Source organism: Bombina bombina, chromosome 3 (assembly GCF_027579735.1).
Source record: "Bombina bombina isolate aBomBom1 chromosome 3, aBomBom1.pri, whole genome shotgun sequence".
Classification (NCBI taxonomy): Eukaryota; Metazoa; Chordata; class Amphibia; order Anura; family Bombinatoridae; genus Bombina; species Bombina bombina.
Genome location: NC_069501.1, coordinates 700,263,489 through 700,285,364, shown reverse-complemented (window position 1 = coordinate 700,285,364; position 21,876 = coordinate 700,263,489).

Here is a 21,876-nt window from a genome sequence, read left to right as displayed (position 1 = left end):
TTATCATGATGAAAAATCAGAAAAGGAGAGACTCACAAGAGAGAGCAGACAATTCGGAAACTCTTCTAGCTGAAGAGATAGCCAAAAGAAACAACATTTTCCAAGAAAGTAGTTTAATATCCAAAGAATGCATAGGCTCAAAAGGAGGAGCCTGCAAAGTCTTCAAAACCAAATTAAGACTCCAAGGAGGAGAGATTGATTTAATAACAGGCTTGATACAAACCAAAGCTTGAACAAAACAGTGAATATCAGGAAGCTTAGCAATCTTTCTATGAAATTAAACAGAAAGAGCAGAGATTTGTCCCTTCAAAGTACTTGCAGACAAACCTTTATCCAAACCATCCTGAAGAAACTGTAAAACTCTAGGAATTCTAAAAGAATGCCAGGAAAAATTATAAGAAGATCACCATGAAATATAGGTCTTCCAAACTCAATAACTAATCTTCCTTAAAACAGACTTATGAGCCTGTAGCATAGTATTAATCACTGAGTTAGAGAAACCTCTATGACTAAATTTCCATGCCTTCAAATTTAACAATTTAAGATCCTGATGGAAAACAGCCCTTGAGACAGAAGGTCTGGTCTTAGAGAAAGTGGCCAAGGTTTGCAACTGGGCATCCGGACAAGATCTGCATACCAAAAAGTGTGAGGCCACGCTGGTGCTATCAGAAACACATACAATTGTTCCATAATGATCATGGAGATCACTCTTGGAAGAAGAACTAGAGGTGGAAAGATATAAGCAGGTTGGTAAAACCGAGGAACTGCTAGAGCATTCACCATCTCCGCCTGAGGATCCCTGGACCTGGATAGGTACCTGGGAAGTTTCTTGTTTAGATGAGAAGCCATCAGATCTATTTCTGGAAGACCCCACATCTGTACAATCTGACAAAATACATATGGATGGTGAGACCACTCCCCCAGAAGTAAGGTCTGACGGCTGAGATAATCCACTTCCCAATTGTCTACACCTGGGATATGTACCGCAGAAATTAGATAAGAGCTGGATTCTGCCCAAGAAAGTATCCAAGATACTTCTTTCATAGCTAGGGGACTGCGAGTCCCACCCTGATGATTGACATATGCCACAGTTATGATATTGTCCGTCTGAAAACAAATGAATGGTTCTCTCTTTAACAGAGGCCAACCCTGAAGAGCCCTGAAGATAGTACGGAGTTCTAAAATATTGATTGGTAACCTTGCCTCTTGTGGTTTCCAAACCCCTTGTGCTGTCAGAGATCCCCAGACAGCTCCCCAATCTGAAAGACTTGCCTCTGTTGTGATCACAGTCCAGGTAGGACAAACAAGAGAGGCCCCCTGAATTAAACAATGATGGTCTAAACACCAAGTTAGAGAGAGTTGAATTTTGGGATTTAAGTATATCTATTGTGATATCAGAGTATAAGCCCTACACCAATGATTCAGTATACAAAGCTGCAGAGGTCTCATATGAAAACGAGCAAAAGGGATCGCGTTCGATGCTGCAGTCAAGAGACCTAAAACTTCCATGCACAAAGTCACTGAAGGGAATGATCGAGACTGAAGGTTTCGACAAGCTGAACACAATTTCATTCGTCTCTTGTCTGTTAAGGACAGAGTCATGGACACTGAATCTATCAGGAAACCTAAAAAGGTGACCCTTGTCTGAGGAATCAAGAAACTTTTTGGAAAATTGATCCTCCAACCATGTCTTTGAAGAAACAACAGTAGTTGATTTGTTTGAGATTCGGCTAAATGTAAAGACTGAGCTAGTACCAAGATATCGTCCAAATAAGGAAACACCGCAATACCTCTGATTACAGATAAAAGAGCACCGAGAACCTTCAAAAAGATCCTTGGAGCTATTGCTAGGCCAAATGGAAGAGCAACAAATTGGTAATGCTTGTCTAGAAAAGAGAATCTCAGAAACCGATAGTGGTCTGGATGAATCGGAATGTGAAGATATACATCCTGTAAGTCTATCGTGGACATATAATGACCTTGCTGAACAAAAGGCAGAATAGTCCTTATAGTCACTATCTTGAAAGTTGGGACTCTTACAAAACAATTTAAAAACTTCAGATCCAGAACTGGTCTTAATGAATTTTCTTTCTTTGGGACAAAAAATATATTTGAATAAAACCCCAGACCCTGTTCCTGAAATGGAACTGGTTTGATTACCCCTGAAAGCTCTAGATCTGAAACACACTTCAGAAAAGCCTGAGCCTTCACCAGATTTGCTGGAACGTGAGAGAGAAAAAATCTTCTCACAGGAAGTCTTACTCTGAAACCTATTCAATACCCTTGAGAGACAATACTCTGAATCCACTGATTCTGAACAGAATCTGCCCAAATGTCTTGGAATAATTTCAATCTGCCCCCCACCAGCTGAACTGGATCGAGGGCCGCACCTTCATGCAGACTTGGGGACTGGCTTTGGTTTCTTAAAAGGCTTGGGTTTTTTCCAACTTGAAGAAGGTTTCCAATTGGAACCAGAGTCTTTAGGACAAGGATCGGTTTTCTGTTCCTTATTCGGTCGAAAAGAACGAAAACGATTAGAAGCTTTATATTTACCCTTAGATCTTTTATCCTGAGGCAAAAAAACTCCCCCCCCCCCCCCAGTGATAGTTGAAATAATTGAATCCAACTGAGAACCAAATAAATTGTTACCTTGGAAAGAAAGAGATAGTAATCTAGACCATGTCAGCATTCCAAAATTTGAGCCATAAAGCTCTTCTAGCTAAAATAGCTAAAGACATAGATTTAACATCAATGTTGATGATATCAAAAATGGCATCACAAATAAAATGATTAGCATGTTGAAGCAAACGAACAATGCTTGACAAATCAGGATGTTTCCTGTTGCGCTAGGCTATCTAACCAAAAAGGTTGATGCAGCCACAACATCAGCCATAGAAATGGCAGGCCTGAGAAGATAGCCAGAATATAAATAAGCTTTCCTTAGATAAGATTCAAGTTTCCTATCTAAAGGATCTTTAAAAGAAGTACTGTCTTCCATAGGAATAGTAGTACCCTTTGGCAAGAGTAGAAATAGCCCCATCAACTTTGGGGACTTTTTCCCAAAACTCTAATCGAGCTGCTGGCAAAGGGTACAACCTTTTAAACCTAGAAGAAGGAATGAAAGAACTACCAGGCTTAAACCATTTCTTAGCAATCACATCAGAAATAGCATTAGGAACAGGAAAACCGTTTAGGCGTAACCACAGGAGGTTTATAAACAGAATTTAAACGTTTACCAAGCAAAGAGTATGTATCCAGCACAAATGTCCCCAAAGTGTGCAACAGCTGTGAGGTGTAAACTGGCAAACACCAAAAGATAATATCCAACATACAAAGTCACAGCAGCACCACTTGTAGTATACAAATCCTTTCTTTATTCCATGTTACAGGGATAGGAAAAAGCAATGAAACAGAACAACGTTTCGGGTTAAGCACCCTTACTCATGTTCATACAGTGTGATTACCTATACACAAACTTAAATACCTACAGACAGGTGTGACCACACCTCTTTAATTAACACCTTCAGGTATAACCTACTATTCTTTGTTCCTAAACACTGACACCTAGTGGTCAACACCTGTGAATGTTGCAAATATTTTTTTAAAAACTTTTTTTTCCTCAAACTGAAACTGGCCAGACGAAATATGACCTATCAGTTACATGCCTCAACTTTGGCAGAGTATTACAGGATCAAGCGAATACCCCGGGGGATCAGGAAGAGCACAAGGCCGACATTACTATCTAATAATCATGAGTATTACACTAAATTTGAGCAAATTCGAAATAAATGCTCTTTAGACCTGATTGTGCTTACCGTGGAGTACCTGCAGAGGGCAATTGATGCAGAGACCATCGAGATCACGGAGGTGGAGATAGGCCTTAGAAAATCTGCAGGCAGTATTGATATCAATAAGGCTTTGAAGGAGATCAATGACAAGATTACTGACCTGAAAAAAGAGCTTGAGGCGAAGAAAAGGACAAAGTTTAACCAGGACGAGCAGGACTATCAGACCGGAGCGGTATACAGATGGACCCGCGACCCGACCCGAAGCCAGAGGAATGTCACTTCCGGTTTTGGCCGCAGACGTGAATGGTGGGCGCACAAGGCAGCGAGTAGATCCGAGATGAAACGGAGACATCATCTGGGGAGTCAGACGTCGGAGGAGACGTTGGTGGGAGGAAACACCACCGTAAAACCTACGAGCAGCAAGCCGGTGCAGGAGTATCAGAGGGAGGACTTGTCGAGGGGACAAGACACTCATAATTAATATTTCATGCACGACACTAACAGGAACACACACAACAGGAACACAAGCAGAGGCATTGGAAAAGGTAATTTTTTTTAAATTGGAGCAAGGTTTAATAGAAGCTTGAAATTAAAATCTTTTTTTTCCCAAAGGTGACTGTTAGGTTGTCAAACAATGTTTCACATATTAATGAGCTAGCAATTAAAACACTGGGTTTGAGAAATAAAAGTGTGTTTACACCAGCAGTTTATGATTCTAGCATTGATGTGTTTATGAAACTTGTAAGAAGAGATGTGGATGACCTTAGAACACATTGTGATAAGAAGGGTTATGCATTTGCATCCAATATGTCCAAACAGGAGAATTTAGCATTAAAAGCATTAAATAATGAGAAAAAACATAATTTATGCTTACCTGATAAATTTATTTCTCTTGTGGTGTATCCAGTCCACGGATCATCCATTACTTGTGGGATATTCTCATTCCCAACAGGAAGTTGGAAGAGGACACCCACAGCAGAGCTGTTATATAGCTCCTCCCCTAACTGCCATATCCAGTCATTCGACCGAAAACAAGCAGAGAAAGGAGAAACCATAGGGTGCAGTGGTGACTGTAGTTTAAATGTAAAAATTACCTGCCTTAAAATGACAGGGTGGGGCCGTGGACTGGATACACCACAAGAGAAATAAATTTATCAGGTAAGCATAAATTATGTTTTCTCTTGTAAGGTGTATCCAGTCCACGGATCATCCATTACTTGTGGGATACCAATACCAAAGCTAAAGTTCACGGATGAAGGGAGGGACAAGGCAGGTACTTAAACGGAAGGTACCACTGCCTGTAAAACCTTTCTCCCAAAAATAGCCTCCAAAGAAGCAAAAGTATCAAATTTGTAGAATTTTGAAAAGGTATGAAGCGAAGACCAAGTCGCCGCCTTGCAAATCTGTTCAACAGAAGCCTCATTTTTAAAGGCCCATGTGGAAGCCACAGCTCTAGTAGAATGAGCTGTAATCCTTTCTGGAGGCTGCTGGCCAGCAGTCTCATAGGCTAAGCGGATTATGCTTCTTAGCCAAAAAGAGAGGTTGCTGAAGCCTTTTGACCTCTCCTCTGTCCAGAGTAGACAACAAACAAAGCAGATGTTTGACGAAAATCTTTAGTAGCTTGTAAGTAAAACTTTAAAGCACGAACCATGTCCAGATTGTGTAATAGACGTTCCTTCTTTGAAGAAGGATTAGGACACAAAGATGCAACAACAATCTCTTGATTGATATTCTTGTTAGATACCACCTTAGGTAAAAACCCAGGTTTGGTACGCAGGACTACCTTATCCGCATGGAAAAACAGAATTTATGCTTACCTGATAAATTTCTCCAACATTGGTGTGTCCGGTCCACGGCGTCATCCATAACTTGTGGGAATATTCTCTTCCCCAACAGGAAATGGCAAAGAGCACAGCAAAAGCTGTCCTATAGGCCCCTCCCAGGCTCCGCACCCCCAGTCATTCGACCGACGTTAGGAGGAAAAAGGAGAAACTATAGGGTGCCGTGGTGACTGTAGTATATAGAGAAAAGAAATTTTTCAAACCTGATTAAAAAACCAGGGCGGCCGTGGACCGGACACACCGTTGGAGGAAAGTAATTTATCAGGTAAGCATAAATTCTGTTTTCTCCAACATTGGTGTGTCCGGTCCACGGCGTCATCCATAACTTGTGGGAACCAATACCAAAGCTTTAGGACACAGATTGAAGGGAGGGAGCAAATCAGGATACCCTAAACAGAAGGCACCACGGCTTGCAAAATCTTTCTCCCAAAAATAGCCTCCGAAGAAGCAAAGTATCAAATTTGTAGAATTTGGCAAAAGTGTGCAGAGAAGACCAAGTCTCTGCCTTACATATCTGATCAACAGAAGCCTCGTTCTTGAAGGCCCATGTGGAAGCCACAGCCCTAGTAGAGTGAGCTGTGATTCGCTCAGGAGGCTGCCGTCCGGCAGTCTCATAAGCCAATCAGATGATGCTTTTCAGCCAGAAAGAAAGAGATGGTAGCAGTAGCTTTTTGTCCTCTCCTCTTACCAGAATAAACGACAAACAAAGAAGAAGTTTGTCTGAAAACCTTTGTTTGCTTCTAAATAGAACTTTAAAGCACGGACTACATCTAAATTGTGTAACAAACGTTCCTTCTTTGAAACTGGATTCGGACACAAAGAAGGAACAACTATTTCCTGGTTTAATATTCTTGTTGGAAACAACTTTTGGAAGAAAACCAGGCTTGGTACGCAAAACAACCTTATCTGAATGAACACCAGATAGGGTGGATCACACTGCAAAGCAGATAATTCAGAAACTCTTCTAGCAGAAGAAATAGCAACCAAAAACAGAACTTTCCAAGATAGTAACTTGATATCTATGGAATGTAAGGGTTCAAACGGAACCCCTTGAAGAACTGAAAGAACTAAATTTAGACTCCAGGGAGGAGTCAAAGGTCTGTAAACAGGCTTGATTTCTGACCAAAGCCTGTACAAAAGCTTGTACATCTGGCACAGCTGCCAGTCCGTTTGTGTAACAAGACAGATAAAAGCAGAAATCTGTCCTTTTAAAGAACTCGCTGACAATCCCTTATCCAAACCTTCTTGGAGAAAGGAGAGGATCTTAGGAATTTTAATCTTACTCCAGGAGAATCCCTTGGATTCACACCAACAGATATATCTTTTCCATATTTTATGGTAAATCTTTCTAGTCACAGGTTTTCTGGCTTTGACCAGAGTATCCATCACTGAATCTGAAAACCCACGTTTGGATAAAATCAAACGTTCAATTTCCAAGCAGTCAGCTGCAGAGAAACTAGATTTGGATGTTCGAATGGACCTTGTACTAGAAGATCCTGTCTCAAAGGTAGCTTCCATGGTGGAGCCGATGACATATTCACCAGGTCTGCATACCAAGTCCTGCACGGCCACGCAGGAGCTATCAGAATCACTGATGCCTTCTCCTGTTTGATCCTGGCTACAAGCCTGGGAAGGAGAGGGAACGGTGGAAACGCATAAGCTAGGTTGAACGACCAAGGCGCCACTAATGCATCCACTAGAGTCGCCTTGGGATCCCTGGATCTGGACCCGTAGCAAGGGACCTTGAAGTTCTGACGGGACACCATCAGGTCCATGTCTGGAATGCCCCATAATTGAGTCAACTGGGCAAACACCTCCGGGTGGAGCTCCCACTCCCCCGGATGGAAAGTCTGACGACTCAGATAATCCGCCTCCCAGTTGTCTACTCCTGGGATGTGGATTGCAGATAGGTGGCAGGAGTGATCCTCAGCCCATTCGATGATTTTGGATACCTCTCTCATCGCCAAGGAACTCCTTGTTCCCCCCTGATGGTTGATGTAAGCTACAGTCGTCATGTTGTCTGACTGGAATCTAATGAATCCGGCCTTCGCTAGTTGAGGCCAAGCCCGGAGAGCATTGAATATCGCTCTCAGTTCCAGGATGTTTATCGGGAGAAGAGACTCTTCCCGAGACCATAGACCCTGAGTCTTTCAGGGAATCCCAGACCGTGCCCCAGCCTAATAGACTGGCGTCCGGTCGTGACATGACCCACTTGGTCTGCGGAAACTCATTCCCTGAGACAGGTGTTTCCTGGGACAACCACCAACGGAGTGAGTCTATGGTCATGCATGGTCTACTTGAATCTTTGGAGACAAGTCAGTATAGTCCCCCATTCCACTGCTTTGAGCATGCACAGTTGTAATGGTCTTAGATGATTTCGAGCAAAAGGAACTATGTCCATTGCTGCAACCATCAACCCCTGACTACTTCCATGCACTGAGCTATGAGAAGGCTGCAGAATAGAGAGAACTTGACAACGCGTTTAGAAGCTTTGACTTTCTGACCTCTGTCAAGAAGATCTTCATTTCTAAAGAATCTATTATTGTTCCCAAAAAGGGGAAACTCTTGTCGCCGGAGACAGGGAACTCTTTTCTACGTTCACCTTCCACCCGTGAGATCTGGAGAAAGGCTAGAACAATGTCTGTATGAGCCTTTGCTTTGGAAAGAGACAACGCTTGAAATAGAAATGTCGTCCAGATAAGGTTGCCACTCGCAATACCCCTTGGTCCTTAGAAGCGCTAGAAGGGACCAAACACCTTTGTGAAAATTTTGGGAGCAGCGGCTAGCCCGAATGGGAGAGCCACGAACTGATAATGTTTGTCCAGAAAGGCGAACCTTAGGAAATGATGATGATCTTTGTGGATAGGAATATGTAGATACGCATCCTTTAAATCCACGGTAGTCATATATTGACCCTCCTGGATTGTAGGTAAAATTGTTCGAATGGTTTCCATTTTGAACGATGGAACTCTGAGAAATTTGTTTAGAATTTTTAAATCCAGAATTGGTCTGAAAGTTCCCTCTTTTTGGGGAACTACAAACAGGTTTGAGTAAAACCCCTGAACTTGTTCCACAGTTGGAACTGGGTGTATCCACTCCCATTCTTAACAGGTCTTCTACACAATGTAAGAATGCCTGTCTCTTTATTTGGTTTGAAGACTAAGTGAGACATGTGGAACCTTCCCCTTGGGGGTAGTTCCATGAATTCTAGAAGATAACCCTGAGAGACTATTTCTAGTGCCCAGGGATCCTGAACATCTCTTGCCCAACGCCTGAGCAAAGAGAGAGAGTCTGCCCCTACTAGATCCTGGGTCCCGGATCGGGGGCTATCCCTTCATGCTATTTTGTAGCAGCAGCAGGCTTCTTGGCCTGTTTACCCCTTGTTCCAGCCTTGCATTGGTTTCCAAGCTGGTTTAGTCTGGGAAGCGTTACCCTCTTGTCTAGAGGCTGCAGAGTTGAAGCCGGGTCCGTTCCTGAAATTGCGAAAAGGAACGAAAATTGGACTTATTCTTAGCCTTGAAAGGCCTATCTTGTGGGAGGGCATGGCCCTTTCCCCCGGTGATGTCTGAAATAATTTCTTTCAATTCTGGCCCAAAAAGGGTCTATGCCTTTGAAAGGGATATTAAGCAATTTTGTCTTGAAGATACATCCGCTCGACCAAGACTTTAGCCAGAGCGCTCTGCGCGCCACATTGCAAACCCTGAATTTTTCGCCGCTAATCTTGCTAACTGCAAAGCGGCGTCTAAAATAAAGGAATTAGCTAACTTAAGTGCATGAATTCTGTCCATGACTTCCTCATACGGGAGTCTCCCTACTGAGCGACTTTTTCCAGTTCCTCGAACCAGAACCACGCCGCTGTAGTGACAGGAATAATGCACGAAATAGGTTGAAGGAGGTAACCTTGCTGTACAAAAATCTTTTTAAGCAAACCCTCCAATTTTTTATCCATAGGATCTTTGAAAGCACAATTGTCCTCAATGGGAATGGTCGTGCGTTTGGCTAGTGTAGAAACCGCCCCCTCGACCTTAGGGACTGTTTGCCATATGTCCTTCCTGGGGTCGACCATAGGGAACAATTTCTTAAATATAGGAGGAGGGACAAAAGGTATGCCTGGCTTCTGCCACTCCTTATTCACTATGTCCGCCACCCGTTTAGGTATCGGGAAGGAATCAGGGTGCACCGGGACCTCTAGGAACTTGTCCATCTTGCTCAATTTTTCTGGGATGACCAGATTGTCACAATCATCCAGAGTAGATAGCACCTCCTTAAGTAATGCACGGAGATGCTCTAATTTAAATTTAAATGTCACAACATCAGGTTCTGCCTGCTGAGAAATTCTTCCTGTATCAGAAATTTCTCCATCTGACAAACCCTCCCTCACTGCCACTTCAGACTGGTGTGAGGGTATGACAGAAAAATTATCATCAGCGCCCTCCTGCTCTACAGTGTTTAAAACAGAGCAATCGCGCTTTCTCTGAAATGCTGGCATTTTGGATAAAATATTAGCTATGGAGTTATCCATTACTGCCGTCAATTGTTGCATAGTAACAAGCATTGGCGCGCTAGAAGTACTAGGGCATAACTGGTATAGACACAGAAGGAGAGGATGTAGAACTCTATCATCCTGGGCAACCTTACTATTTGTGACAGTACTGTCCTTACTGTGTTTGGACGCTATGGCACAATTATCACATATATTTGAAGGGGGAACCACATTGGCTTCCATACATACAGAACATGATCTATCTGAAGGTAGAGACATGTTAAACAGGCTTAAACTGGTTAATAAAGCACAAAAAACTTTTAAAACAAAACCGTTACTGTCTCTTTAAATGTTAAACAGGGCATACTTTATTACTGAATATGAGAAAAACTATGAAGGAATTATCCAATCTTACCAAATTTTCACCACAGTGTCTTAATGCATTCAAAGTATTGCACCCCAATTTTCAAGCTGTTAACCCTTAAAATGTGGAAACCGGAGCCGTTTGCAATTTTAACCCCACTACAGTCCCAGCCACAGCCTTTGTTGCGACTTCACCTATCCCAGGGGGGTATACGATACCAATTCAAGCCTTCTAGGAACGTTTTCAGTGGATACCAGACCCTCACACATGCAGCTGCATGCACTGTACTCAAAAGTAACTGCGCAATAATGGCACGAAAATGAGGCTCTGCCTACTATAGTGAAAGGCCCTTCCTGACTGGGAAGGTGTCTTAACTAGTGCCTGGCGATAAAAACGTTCCCCAAACAATAAAAGTGTGAAAATTACTTCAAACTTTAAAAAACAACTTAAATAAACAATCGATTTAGCCCTTAAGAGTGTCCACCAGTTAATAGCCCATAATAAGCCCTTTATTCTTTCTATAGTCTAAGAAAATGGCTTACCGATCCCCATGAGGGAAAATGACAGCCTTCCAGCATTACACAGTCTTGTTAGAAAAATGGCTAGCCATACCTTGAGCAGAAAAGTCTGCAAACTGTTCCCCCCAACTGAAGTTCTCTCAGCTCAACAGTCCTGCGTGGGAACAGCAATTGATTTTAGTTACTGCTCTTCATCTCTTTCTGTTTCAGAGTAAATAGTACATACCAGCACTATTTTAAAATAAACTCTTGATAGAAGAATAAAAAACTACAACTAAACACCACATACTTTTTACCATCTCCGTGGAGATGCTACTTGTTCAGAGCGGCAAAGAGAATGACTGAGGGGGCGGAGCCTGGGAGGGGCTATATGGACAGCTTTTGCTGTGCTCTTTGCCATTTCCTGTTGGGGAAGAGAATATTCCCACAAGTTATGGATGACGCCGTGGACCGGACACACCAATGTTGGAGAAATCAGATAAGGAGAATCACATTGTAAAGCAGATAACTCGGAGACTCTACGAGCCGAGGAAATAGCTACCAAAAAAAGAACTTTCCAAGATAAAAGTTTGATATCTATGGAATGAAGAGGTTCAAACGGTACTCCTTGAAGAACCTTAAGAACCAAATTTAAGCTCCATGGTGGAGCAACAGGTTTAAACACAGGCTTAATTCTAACTAAAGCCTGACAAAATGCCTGAACGCCTTTAACATCTGCCAGATGCTTGTGCAAAAGAATAGACAGGGCAGAAATCTGTCCCTTCAAGGAACTAGCTGACAATCCTTTTTCCAAACCTTCTTGTAGAAAGGATAGTATCCTGGGAATCCTGACCTTACTCCATGAGTAACCCTTGGATTCACACCAATAAAGATATTGACGCCATATTTTATGGTAAATTTTCCTGGTGACAGGCTTGCGTGCCTGTATTAAGGTATCAATGACTGACTCGGAGAAGACATGCTTTGATAAAATCAAGCGTTCAATCTCCAGGCAGTCAGTCTCAGAGAAATTAGATTTGGATGATTGAAAGGACCTTGTAGTAGAAGGTCTTGTCTTAACGGCAGAGTCCAAGGTGGAAAGGATGACATGTCCACTAGATCTGCATACCAGGTCCTGGGTGGCCACGCAGGCGCTATCAAGATCACCGATGCTCTCTCCTGCTTGATCTTGGCAATCAGATGAGGGAGCAGAGGAAACGGTGGAAACACATAAGCCAGGTTGAAAGACCAGAGCGCTGCTAGAGCATCTATCAGCGTCGCCTTGGGATCCCTGGACCTGGATCCGTAACAAGGAAGCTTGGCGTTCTGGCGAGACGCCATGAGATCCAGTTCTGGTTTGCCCCAACGATGAATCAATTGTGCAAACACCTCCGGATGGAGTTCCCACTCCCCCGGATGAAAAGTCTGACGACTTAGAAAATCCGCCTCCGAGTTCTCTACACCTGGGATATGATAGCTGATAGGTGGCAAGAGTGAATCTCTGCCCAGCGAATTATCTTTGAGACTTCTAACATTGTTAGGGAACTTCTTGTTCCCCCCTTGATGGCTGATGTAAGCAACAGTTGTGATGTTGTCCAACTGAAATCTGATGTACCTCAGAGTTGCTAACTGAGGCCAAGCCTGAAGAGCATTGAATATCGCTCTCAGTTCCAGAATATTTATTGAAAGGAGTGTCTCCTCCTGAGTCCACGATCCCTGAGCCTTCAGGGAGTTCCAGACTGCACCCCAACCTAGAAGGCTGGCATCTGTTCTTACAATTGTCCAATCTGGCCTGCGAAAGGTCATACCTTTGGACAGATAGACCCGAGATAGCCACCAGAGAAGAGAATCCCTGGTCTCTTGATCCACATTTAGTAGAGAGGACAAATCTGTGTAATCCCCATTCCACTGACTGAGCATGCAGAGTTGCAGCGGTCTGAGATGTAGGCGTGCAAACAGCACTATGTCCATTGCCGCTACCATTAAGCCGATTACTTCCATGTACTGAGCCACCGAAGGGCGAGCAATGGAATAAAGCACACGGCAGGAATTTAGAAGTTTTGATAACCTGGACTCCGTCAGTTAAATTTTAATTTCTACAGAATCTATCAGAGTCCCTAGGAAGGAAACTCTTGTGAGGGGGGATAGAGAACTCTTTTCCTCGTTCACCTTCCACCCATGCGACCTCAGAAATGCCAACACTATGTCTGTACAAGACTTGGCAATTTGGAAGTTTGATGCCTGAATCAGGATGTCTTCTAAATAAGGGGCCACTGCTATGCCCCGCGGCCTTAGGACCGCCAAAAGCGACCCCAGAACATTCGTAAAAATTCTTGGGGCTGTAGCTAACCCAAAGGGAAGAGCTACAAACTGGTAATGCTTGTCTAGAAAGGCAAACCTGAGAAACCGATGATGATCTTTGTGTATCGGAATGTGAAGATAAGCATCCTTTAAATCCACTGTAGTCATGTACTGACCCTCCTGGATCATAGGTAGGATGGTACGAATAGTCTCCATCTTGAATGATGGAACTCTGAGGAATTTGTTTAAGATCTTTAGATCCAAAATTGGTCTGAAGGTTCCCTCTTCTTTGGGAACCACAAACAGATTTGAGTAAAATCCCTGTCCCTGTTCCTCCTTTGGAACTGGATGGATCACTCCCATAACTAGGTGGTCTTGTACGCAGTGTAAGAATGCCTCTCTCTTTATCTGGTTCGCAGATAATTGTGAAAGGTGAAATCTCCCTTTTGGGGGGAAAGCTTTGAAGTCCAGAAGATATCCATGGGATATAATTTCCAACGCCCAGGGATCCTGGACATCTCTTGCCCATGCCTGGGCGAAGAGCGAAAGTCTGCCCCCTACTAGATCAGTTATCGGATAGGGGGCCGTTCCTTCATGCTGTCTTAGAGGCAGCAGCAGGCTTTTTGGCCTGCTTACCTTTGTTCCAGGTCTGGTTAGGTCTCCAGACCGTCTTGGACTAAGCAAAAGTTCCCTCTTGTTTTAAAATTAGACTGTTTGGCCCTTGATTTGGACCTATCCTGAGGAAGGGCATGACCTTTTCCTCCAGTGATATCAGCAATAATCTCCTTCAAACCAGGCCCGAATAGGGTCTTCCCCTTGAAGGGAATGTTAAGCAGCTTAGACTTTGAATTAACGTCAGCTGACCATGATTTAAGCCATAGCGCTCTGTGCGCCTGGATAGCAAAACCAGAATTCTTAGCCGTTAGTTTAGTCAAATGAATAATGGCATCAGAAACAAAAGAATTGGCTAGCTTAAGTGCTCTAAGCTTGTCAAGTATGTCATCCAATGGAGTCGCTACCTGTAAAGCCTCTTCCAGAGACTCAAACCAGAACGCCGCAGCAGCAGTGACAGGAGCAATGCATGCAAGGGGCTGAAGGATAAAACCTTGTTGAATAAACATTTTCTTAAGGTAACCCTCTAACTTTTTATCCATTGGATCTAAAAAAGCACAACTGTCCTCGACAGGGATAGTAGTATGCTTTGCTAGAGTAGAAACTGCTCCCTCCAGGGACTGTCTGCCTTAAGTTCCGTGTGGTGGCGTCTATTGGAAACATTTTCCTAAAAATAGGAGGGGGAGAGAACGGCACACCTGGTCTATCCCATTCCTTAGTGATAATTTCTGTAAACCTTTTAGGTATTGGAAAAACATCAGTACACACCGGCACTGCATATTATTTATCCAGTCTACACAATTTCTCTGGCACTGCAATTGTATCACAGTCATTCAGAGCAGCTAAAACCTCCCTGAGTAACACACGGAGGTGTTCAAGCTTAAATTTAAATGTAGAAATATCAGAATCAGGTTGCATCATCTTCCCTGAGTCAGAAACATCACCCACAGACTGAAGCTCTCCTTCCTCAGCTTCTGCACATTGTGAGGCAGTATCAGACATGGTTCTTAAAGCGTCGGTATGCTCTGTATTTAGTCTAACTCTAGAGCTATCTCGCTTTCCTCTAAATTCAGGTAGTCTAGCTAATACCGCTGACAGTGTATTATCCATGACTGCCGCCATGTCTTGTAAAGTAAATGCTATGGGCGCCCTGGATGTACTTGGCGCCATTTGAGCGTGAGTCCCTTGAGCGGGAGTCAAAGGAGCTGACACGTGGGGAGAGTTAGTCGGCATAACTTCCCCCTCGTCAGATTCCTCTGGTGATAAATTTTTTAAAGACAGAATATGATCTTTATTGCTTAAAGTGAAATCAGTACATTTGGTACACATTCTAAGAGGGTGTTCCACCATGGCTTTTAAACATAATGAACAAGGAGTTTCCTCTATGTCAGACATGTTTACACAGACTAGCAATGAGACCAGCAAGCTTGGAAAACACTTTAATTCAAGTTAACAAGCAAATATAAAAAACTGTACTGTGCCTTTAAGAGAAACAAATTTTGTCAGAATTTGAAAAACAGTGAAAAAAGGCAGTAAAACAAACAAAATTTTTAAAGTATGTATAATAAGCTAGCAGAGCATTGCACCCACTTGCAAATGGATGATTAACCCCTTAATTAAAAAAAACGGATCAAAAAACGTTTTTTTAACAGTCACAACAAACTGCCACAACTCTGCTGTGGCCCTACCTTCCCAAATAAACGACTTTGGAAAGCCTCTGAGCCCTTTAGAGATGTCCTATAGCATTCAGGGGACTGCTGGAGGAAGCTGGATGTCTCAGTCTGTAATTTTAACTGCGCAAAAAAGCGCTAAATTAGGCCCCTCCCACTCATACTACAACAGTGGAAAGCCTCAGGGAACTGTTTCTAGGCAAATTTAAGCCAGCCATGTGGAAAAAACTAGGCCCCAATAAAGTTTTATCACCAAAACCTATATAAAAACGTTTAAACATGCCAGCAAACGTTTTATATTGTAAATTTATAAGAGTATTACCTCTGAAAGTAAGCATGATACCAGTCGCTATTAAATCACTGTATCCAGGCTTACCTTACATAAATCCGGTATCGGCAGCATTTTCTATCATTTACATCTCTAGAAAAAATCTTTAACTGCACATACCTCATAGCAGGATAACCTGCACGCCATTCTCCCGCTGAAGTTACCTCACTCCTCAGTCATATGTGAGAACAGCAATGGATCTTAGTTACAACCTGCTAAGATCATAGAAAACACAGGCAGATTCTTCTTCTATTTACTGCCTGGGATAAAATAGTACAACTCCGGTACCATTTAAAAATAACAAACTTTTGATTGAAGAAAAAACTAACTATATTTCACCACTTTCTCTCTTACTACCTCCATGCTTGTTGAGAATTGCAAGAGAATGACTGGATATGGCAGTTAGGGGAGGAGCTATATAACAGCTCTGCTGTGGGTGTCCTCCTGCAACTTCCTGTTGGGAATGAGAATATCCCACAAGTAATGGATGATCCGTGGACTGGATACACCTTACAAGAGAAAGCTTATTTATAAGCAGGCGGACAAGGGTGGAGCAACTGTAATACTAGACAAAGAATATTACGTCAATGAGATTAAATCACAGTTGTCTAATACTGAGGTGTATATGCCTCTTTCCTATGACCCTTCTAAAAAAATCCTGTTGGATATTCAAAAATGTGTACAGAGAGCATTCCTTAATGGTATCATTGATAATGAAACTAAAAAAATTCTAATTAAAGATGAATTTATTATCCCAGTCTTTTATACACTCCCCAAAGTGCACAAGAATTTAGAGGCACCCCCTGGGCGTCCAATTGTGGCAGGCACTGATTCCGTCTTTACCAATATTTCCATACACCTGGATAAGTTGCTAAGATCATTTGTAACACAGTCTATGTCTTTTATTAAAGACACAAATTATTTTTTTGGATAAAATTAACAGCTTATCTGGGTCAATGGGTAAATGTATACTCTACAGTTTGGATATTGTAAGTCTCTACACCTCAATACCCCACACTAGTGGCTTAGACACAGTTAAATTTGTGATTGCAAAGAGTAATAGATTTTCACTAGAACAACAGTTCATAGTTGAATTATTGGAAATCATTCTGTATTGTAATTATTTTCTATTCAAGGATACATACTATGTACAGATACGGAACAGCTATGGGGTCCAACGTCGCTCCCACCTATGCAAATATCTTTATGAACATCTTTGAAGAGAAATTTGTATATGAGAATAAACTATTTCAGCTATGTATCGCCACCTGGTGGCGATACATAGATATTTTTGGCATTTGGTGGGGCGACGTTGGATCCCTCCAGAGATTTGTGTTAGAATTAAATTCTGAAAGAAGGAATATGAAAATTACATTATCTTGGAGTGAGGAATCTATTAACTTTTTGGATACTAAAGTGTATAAGGCTGGGGGAGTACGGAAAAAAACAGATAAAAACAGTCTACTTCACTATACTAGTGCCCATGCCCCTGCATTGATTAAGTCACTTCCATTTAGCCAAATGCTACGAGTAGAGCGAGGTTATCCACAGAAAATGATAGATGAGGTTACTAAAAAAGTATTGCTAACACCAAAAGGAAGGGTTAATACAGAGAATAATAGAAAGAAAGACCCTGATAGAATGGTGTTTATCACAGAATACAATGCCTTTAGTCCTAAAATACAAAGGATTATTCGTAAACATTGGCACATTCTAAGTGAGTGCAATCCTGAGGTAAAAGCTTTTAGACAGCCACATATGCCTGCCTATACTAGGCTTTGTAGCCTAAGAAATAAGATAATTAGGGCAGATGTAGGTAGTAAAAAGAAGACTAAAGAGAGTTTTATTACTTCTAAAAATAATGGCTGTTACTCTTTCCTTAATTGTACAAATTGCAATAATTTAATAAAAGGAGATAGTTTTACCCACCCCCTAACGGGTCAGAAATTTGGAATTAAAGGGTACTATAATTGTAATGCTACTTACGTGACATATCTGATTAAATGCCCGTGTGGCATAATTTATATTGGCGAGACGACCCAAAGGGTCAGGGACAGAATCCTACAACATAAATCTAATATTAGGAATGGTGATCTTAATGCCCCTGTCACTTTGTAGACAAGGGACATACTGTCTCACAGTTAAGATTTCAGATTATTATGTACCCATCCCGAGAAGAGGGGGCAATAGGGAACTTCTTCTTAAAAGGAGAGAAGCATTTTGGATTAATAAATTAGTCACTAATTCCCAAAGGGATGAATAGGGAAATTGATTTGATTGTATTTACATAGAGGCTGCTTTTAAGGTTAATCTGAAAGGACAAATAATAAAGCGATAAATTATACATTATCTTTGTTGTAATCTGTGTATTAGAACTGCCTTCTCCACTTCTGTATTATTGAGTTTTAAATTGTAAAAAATTCTCTTTGAGGAAAAAAAAGTTTTTTAAAAAATAATATTTGCAACATTCACAGGTGTTGACCACTAGGTGTCAGTGTTTAGGAACAAAGAATTGTAGGTTATACCTGAAGGTGTTAATTAAAGAGGTGTGGTCAAACGTCGTTCTGTTTCATTGCTTTTTGTTATCCCTGCAACATGGAATAAAGAAAGGATTTGTATACAAGTGGTGCTGCTGTGACTTTGTATGTTAGAATTTAAACGTTTACTAGTTTTGATATCAAGAGGACTAGAATCCTCAATATCCAAAGTAACCAACACTTCTTTTAACAAGGAACGAATATACTCAATCTTGAAAAGATAATTAGATTTGTCAGTGTCAATGTCTGAGGTAGGATCTTCTGAATCAGAGAGATCCTCATCAGAGTAGGATATTTCAGTATGTTGTCGGTCATTAGAAATTTCATCAATTTTATGAGAAGTTTTAAAAGACCTTTTACATTTATTAGAAGGCGGAATAGAAGACAAAGCCTTCTGTATCGCATCAGCAATATAATTTTTCATATCAACAGGGATATCATGTACATTAGATGTTGAAGGAACAACAGAAACTGTACTGGTACTGATGGAAAAGTTTTCTGCGTGCAAAAGCTTATCATGACAACATCTGGAGCTGGAGATATAATCTCAGCTAATTTACAACAGATACACTTAGCTTTGGTAGAATTGTGATCAGGCAGAAGAGTTCCAACAGTTGCTTCTGAGACAAGATCAGATTGAGACATCTTGCAAAATGTGAAAGAAAAAACAACATTAAAGAAAAATGTACAATTTCCTTATATGGCAGTTTCAGGAATGGGAAAAAATGCAAACAGCATAGCCCTCTGAGCATAAAGAAGGCAAGAGGCATATAGGAAGTGGTGTGAAAAATAAACTAAATTTTTTGGCACCAAGAATGACGCACAACGCAAAAGGAAGATAAACAATTTTTTGTCGCCAACATTATCCGGAAATTACGCAACTCGCGTCATAACAGACGCAACCTCGTGCAAGGAAACCTGGCGTAAACTAAGACGCCTGACATTACGAACTTGCGTCATCAAAGACGTACCTTCGGTGCAAAAATTTCTCGCGTCAAGAATGATGCAATGAATAACAGAATTTTGCGACCCTAATTTTGCCCTCAAAATTAAATTAAAAAAAAAAAAGTCAATTTGAAAAAAAGGACTATACCCCAGGTAAGAAAAATAACTTCCTAAAACATGCTTCCCAAACTGAAACTGACAGTCTGCAAAATGAAATATACATAGATCTGACTCATGGAAAATCTAAGTAAATACACATATTTAAAACTTTATATTAATACATAAAGCGCCAAACCATAGCCGAGTGTCTTAAATAATGATACATACTTACCGAAGACACCCATCCACATAAAGCAGCTAGCCAAACCAGAACTCTCACTGAAATTATTTACAAACAGTGTAGAGATCAGCCTCCCAGCCCCTGATCCCTCTCAAACTGCCCTCTTCCCTCTTCCCTCCCCCACCCCCCAAAGGTCATCCCCATCTTAAGTACTGGCAGGAATATATATATATTTTCATTTTCTGCAATGTAGGATCCCCAAAACCTCCCTGATCCCCCCCAAACAGCTCTCTAACCCTCCCCCCTCTACCGATTAGCCGCCATGTAAGGTACTGGCAGCTGTCTGCAAGTACCTAGATTCCTATATTTTTTGCTGTTTTTTTTAATTATAAATACATTTTTTTATAGTGTAGCTGCGCTCCTCATTCCCACTAACTAAATTTTTTATTTAGCATAGCGGACCCACACCTCTCATGTCCCCCTCCCACCTCCTTCCGCAATGGGCCGCCCACCCACGCCACCAAGGATCGGCACCATTCCTGGCTGATGCAGAGAGGGCCACAGAGGCATCGTTGCAATACCCTGATATCAATCACTATCGCTTCCAGCGCTTAAAACCCCAGAGGATGTGCCAGGCACGTCCTTAGTCGTCAACAACCATTTTTTGTAGGATGTGTCTGGCACGTCCTCAGTCATTAAGGTAGCAGGAAGCTTGGTATTGTACTAGCAGTTCCCATACATGGAAGTGAGAACCATTAGAGGTCCCAATGATTAGGCTTCATTAAAGGGACAGTAAAGTTATAATTAGACATTGATGATTCAGACAGATAATACAGTTTAAAACTGTCCAAACTACATCTATTATTTAATTTACTTCCTTCTATTGTTATCCTTTGTTGAAGAGTTTGTCTAGGAGAGTTCATGAGCAGCAAAGGACCTAGGTTCTAGCTGCTGATTGGTGGCTGCATATACACTCACCGGCCACTTTGTTAGGTACACCTGTTCAATTGCTTGGTAACACAAATTGATAATCAGTCAATCCCATGGCAGTATCTAAATGTATTTAGGCATCTAGATGTGGTGAAGACGACTTACTGAATTTCAAACTGAGCAGAATGGGGAAGAAAGGGGATTTAAGTGACTTTGAACATGGCAGGGTTGTTGGTGCCAGACGGGCTGCTCTGAGTATTTCAAAAACTGCTGATCTACTGGGATTTTCACGCACAACCATCTCTAGGATTTACAGAGAATGGTCCAAAAAACAGAAAATATTCAGTGAGCGGCAGTTGTGTGGACGAAAATGCTTTGTTGATGTCAGAGGCGAATGGGCAGACTGGTTCGAGATATAGAAAGGCAACAGTAACTCAAAAAACACTTGTTACAATTGAGATATGCAGAAGACCATCTCTGAAAACACAACACGTCGAACCTTGAAGCAGATGGGCTACAGCAGCAGCAGACCACACCAGGTACAACTGAGAACAGGAAACCGACACTACAATTCGCACAGGCTCACCAAAATTGGACAATAGATTGAAAAAAAACGTTGCCTGGTCTGATGAGTCTCGATTTGAGCTGCGACATTCAGATGGTAGGGTCAGAATTTGGCATAAACAACATGAAAGCATGAATCCATCCTGCCTTTTATCAACGGTTCAGACTGGTGGTGTAATAGTGTGGGGGATATTTTCTTGGCACACTTTGGGCCCCTTAGTACCAATTGTGCATAGTGTAAATGCCACTGCCTACCCTGAGTATTGTTGCTGACCATGTCCATCCCTTTTTGACTAAAGTGTACCCATCTTCTGATGGCTACTTCCAGCAGGATAATGCACCATGTCACAAAGCTCAAATCATCTCAAACTGGTTTCTTGAACATGACAATGAGTTCACTGTACTCCAATGGCCTCCACAGTCACCAGATCTCAATCCAATTCAATATAGCACCTTTGGGTTGTGGTGGAACGCGATGTTCACATCATGGATTTCCAGCCAACAAATCGGCAGCAACTGAGTGATGCTATCATGTAAATATGGACCAAAATCTCTCCGAAATGTTTCCAACACCTTGTAAAATTTATGCCACGAACAATTAAGGCAGTTCTGAAGACAAAAGGGAGTCCAAACCAGTACGAGCTAGGTGTACCTAATAAAAGTGGTGGGTGAGTGTATATACCCATATGTTTAGTTAGAAACCAGTAGTGCATTGCTGCTCCTTCAAAAAATCATA